Source organism: Momordica charantia (genome assembly GCF_013281855.1).
Source record: "Momordica charantia cultivar OHB3-1 chromosome 9 unlocalized genomic scaffold, Mcharantia_2.0 BLBB01000009.1, whole genome shotgun sequence".
NCBI classification, from domain to species: domain Eukaryota; kingdom Viridiplantae; phylum Streptophyta; class Magnoliopsida; order Cucurbitales; family Cucurbitaceae; genus Momordica; species Momordica charantia.
Window position 1 is genome coordinate 13,271,730 of NW_028275167.1, and position 4,348 is coordinate 13,276,077.

The following is a 4,348-nucleotide window of genomic DNA, read 5'->3' on the forward strand; positions in this document are numbered from 1 at the left end:
TTCTTCCTTCTCCTATTCCTGTCCTTCCTGCTGCAGTTGATGGAGAAGCATTGAGCAAGGCAAGGAGTCAAGACATTGTTAGCTAAAATCTCTGCCCTTAGTATCTTCCTCCGCTCTGCATAGCAGTGCATTGAGGGAGCTGCAGTGGAGTTAGTAAAGGTATATGCTGGGCAGTTACAAGGCAATACCACTAGGGAAGCTGATCAAGCATATGTTTTTGACGATCGATAAAGAGGGGGTTGCTAATGATGAAATATACGAAAAAGGGCCTCGAGGTATCCCGGAACCCTTCCTCCCTCACAGGACGAGCGAAACCTGTACAGTAGTTGCCGATTGACTTGGTATTCTCGACGAAGCCTATATATATACCCACATAAAGTGGAGAGACCCCTTAAAGCAACAAGCGAGAATGGCTAGGTTGATAGCTGGGTTAAAGAAAAGGCGAGTATGAAAAGACGTATCGCGTAACCGTCCCTGTAAGCTGCCTCATTGTTTCTTGATCTATGAACCGACTTTATGAAAAAATCCGTCTTTCGGCTGAAAAACAGTGTGACTGTTGGGTCTGGATAAGCAGGACCTCTTGGTTCGGGGGAAACCGGAGATGTTGGCTAAGAAAGCTAAGCAGGCAAGTACAAGACGGACAAAATGCACATACAAATTGGCATGATCCCTCTCCCTCTCTCTTTGGCTAGTTGGCTAGTTGCGCGATAAGCGGGAAAGCATACCAGGCAGGGAAAGAAAGGCTCTCGATCTCCTGTAAGGCCAACCCTCAACGGCGAGCTCACCAGGCAATGCTATAAGTCCGATAGAAGTCCAAGGTTTCGTCTACTACGGACCAGGAAGCTCTTGGAGGAGCTAACACGAAATGAGAAATACATTCGATTACGGCAACTAATAGATAGCGAACTTTTTGGTAGAAACTGAATGATCCCTTGGCTCGGGCAAGAAAAGGAAAAGGTAGTCGTACTCTTACCTTTTCCTAAGGACGATAGGAAAGTTTGAGCTGAAAGATTGAATCACACCGGGTAAGAAAGGCGGGCTTAGCAGGTTTCTCCAAACGTATAAACCAAAATCAGAAGCAACCGGTCCTGAAGAGGATACCGATACGCATACATTATCGCATGGAAGAACCTAGCTGAACCGGATCAAGGGTCCTAACCGAGTCCTACTGACCTTCTTTGGCTGGCTGGCCCCCGCCCCTTGCAACGAGGGCAACCCGTACGTGCTTTTTCCTTTCGTTTAGCGAGATAGCTTGCCAGCTCTTTCGGCTCATAGCAGCATTATTCAAAGCGGAATCCTCATCCTGAGTCGAGTCCGCATTGCCATACGAATCGACATCGGCCAAACCAAGAGCTCCTATTTTTTCTTTAACGAAAACGGATCTAACAGTTTCGAGAAAACCAACCTCTTTTAAAGAAGGAGTCGCTCTGCCTTGATCACCGTGGACATACGCAGCTCCCGCTTTACCTTCGCCTACCGTGAAAAGGAGAGTTCCCTCACGATAGGCCCTCCCAGCTCCCGAACGTCTTTCTATCAAAAGAGAGAGGTACAGAATAGTACAACAAACCAACAACTGCGACAAGAATGGACTGACTCATAAGATGGGCGGTCAGGGAAGCGATTTCATTTGTGTTATCTGCCAAGGAAATGATAAAGGAATTCTCTATACACGGCTGAGAGATGACCGTATTGTTGCACATCCTGAATAAAGTACCGTAGGAAAGCTTCTAACAGAAGCTTTTGAAAATGAAAGCGTGTAGAACTCAGATCCGTCGACTTTCTCTTCGATAAAGTCGTAAACTTCGGATCTTATGTTCCTTTCGTCAAAGGGTGACTGAGAGAGAATTTGGGCCTGGCGTGCATCCGGTTCGGTCAACAATAAGGTACAAAGCGGATTTCAAAAATGGGCTTGAAGTTCCATTATCGTTAGGTCGAAGATCTCTACTAGGTTTAGTGCACTTTGGTAGTTGCGAATGTTGCCGTAATCGAATGTATTTCTCATTCGACATTCTCTCTTACCAAGCTCTCGTACTCGCCAGGGTTGAGGAGGCAGTCCGTGAGCTAATTGGGCTTCGAGATTGCGTATACGCGAAAAGAGCTCGCTTTCTACTTTCTACCTCGGCGTTTTGTGCCCGGTTCTGGTTCAGGAAAGGGTCTTATCTCTTTCATTGGAGCACATTGATGCCGAAGGAGTCTTCGGAACCGGTGGAGAGGCTATGATGATTGAAGGCTATTCAAATAGCATGACTGATACCACAAAGAAAGGGGTATCTAAGTCACACCAGTGGAATAGCTTTTTAAGAATAATTCTCTCGATATATGATACCAAAAACCTGCCTTATGACTGATAAGGTAAGGGGTTTCAAAAGAAAAAATAAAATGACAATTCTACGTGTGATAGAAAAAAATGGAGATCTTCTTTTTTTTTCAGTGTGCGCGGTTCGCCTGCCTTCCTGACCACGGATAGGCTACGGGGCTTTGCACTTCGGCCCCTGAGAATACCACATCAAGGTGACAGGATTCGAACCTATGGCCCTCTGTACCCAAAACAGATGCGCTGACCAGACTGCGCTACACCTCGTCTCACCCCCCCGGAGCATATAGATCCACCCAATCGATGAACACTCAAACCAAACTCGCCCATCCTTTTGGGCACAGGGACGCGAGAACCAATCCGAGTAATCAACAGCTTTTTTTATAAAATCTACCTCGCCAAAAAGCCGTCTCGTGCAGGAGCGAAGCTGCTTTACCGAGTTTACGAGGTGAAGGAGCGCTCACATTGTTTTTTGCTTCCTCTTTCATTTTCATTTCCAAATCCGGCTCGCTCCCGGCTACGTGTCCTTTGGACCCTTTGCTTAGAAGTGGATTCGAACCACTGACACAAGGATTTTCAGTCCTTTGCTCTAACCAGCTGAGCTACCTGAACCACTTTCCTAAAGTCTGTTTTCTTCAAAGAATACGCCCTACCTTACCACTTGACTAGTAAGGGAAAAGCCCTTTACTCAAATAAATAGTTAGGGCTTTCTTTTTTCGCTTGTTCGTCAAGCTTTCGAGCAGCTCTTTCAACTGCCGCCTAATCTCCCAACATGCTCAAAAACCGAGAGCCGCCCAGGGACTGGACAACCGGAGGGAGCTTGCTTCTCGAAAGAAGATAGGCCGGTCAAACAAAAACAAGGCGCAACGGGCTCTCCCTCCGCTCCTAGTCACTAAGTTGTGCTATTCTGTCCTCGGGGGGACTCCACCAAGAGGTTCTTTCTCTCACGTAATTTCGCCCGTTCCACTTCTGTGCCGGAGGAAATGGGATTCGAACCCATGATACAATCTTCTTGTATGTCGATTTAGCAAACCAATGCCTTTAGCCACTCAGCCATACCTCCAACTTGTTGATCGGAATTTGAGCCCTTCGGGCTATCTGATCCGATCAACTGCGTAAGCCGTAGCGCGCTAGCGCTAGCGCGCGTACTCTTCCTCGAGATATATGAGCGAGACTCTATACAGATCTATGGATCTCCCCAGCATCAAAGCGAGACTCCATCCAAATCTGCCACTCGTTTGGCGACGCCTTCTTTTCTATGAACACCCCACCACTGAATGATGAACTTTGCCAGTCTTCGCCTCCGACCCGACCTGGAGAGAACACAGGGTAAGGGCTTGGCCCGCCTGAATAGAATTCATATCTCCTTCGTCTGGTCGAGAAGGGAGAAAGCCCGGGGAACAGGACTGTGACTCTTCTATTACATTACGGAGGAGTCAATTCTCGTCATGATCGATCCATGTCCTACCGTAGTGCCCGGAGAACCAGGCTTGCTTAGCAACCAAAGCTAGCTTACTAAGGCGAAGGCTCTTTTTGTTGATTGCACTAGTTAGCCAGTCAATCCACCGTTTTCTTGCTTGGTGCGCTAGTGCGCCTGACTTAGTCGTAGGCGTTTTCTTCGCTGGGTTAGATTCCCGATCCACCAACTATCTGAAATGTTGGCAAACAGGGCTTCATCATCCAGAAAGATGGACGGCACTCCAGACCAAACAATACCTGCCAGAGATTGAGCTCGACTCGAGAGATGGAGACATAAAGGTGCGATAAAGTCCTCGGTGGCTGAGTCTCTCGATATTGAGTCGACCCCGCTCCGAGCAAGCATCGAAGGAATTAATCCAATGCTGGTCCGGGTAGGAAGAAAGGAATTGAACCCAGATAAAGCCTGTTACCTGTTGCCGATCCGATTACCGATTCATAGGATTAACCAGAAGAGAAGGAAGGCCACAAACAAGAGCATCTTTTTAAGATATCCCACAATTAGAGCTATTAGCTTAGCTGGAGTTTTGCTTGGCCGGCTGAGTACGGAACGCTAGC

The 4,348-nt window shown here is 47.5% G+C and overlaps 2 non-coding genes across 2 annotated transcripts; both read right to left on the reverse strand.

Annotated features, from left to right (window-relative positions):
* Positions 1-2,506: 2,506 nt before the first annotated feature.
* TRNAP-UGG (transfer RNA proline (anticodon UGG)) lies at positions 2,507-2,581 on the reverse strand. The gene has a single exon. It is a non-coding gene; the product is annotated as a tRNA-Pro (tRNA).
* Positions 2,582-2,852: 271 nt separating this feature from the next.
* Positions 2,853-2,926, reverse strand: TRNAF-GAA (transfer RNA phenylalanine (anticodon GAA)). Its single transcript has one exon. It is a non-coding gene; the product is annotated as a tRNA-Phe (tRNA).
* Between the last annotated feature and the right edge of the window lie 1,422 nt (positions 2,927-4,348).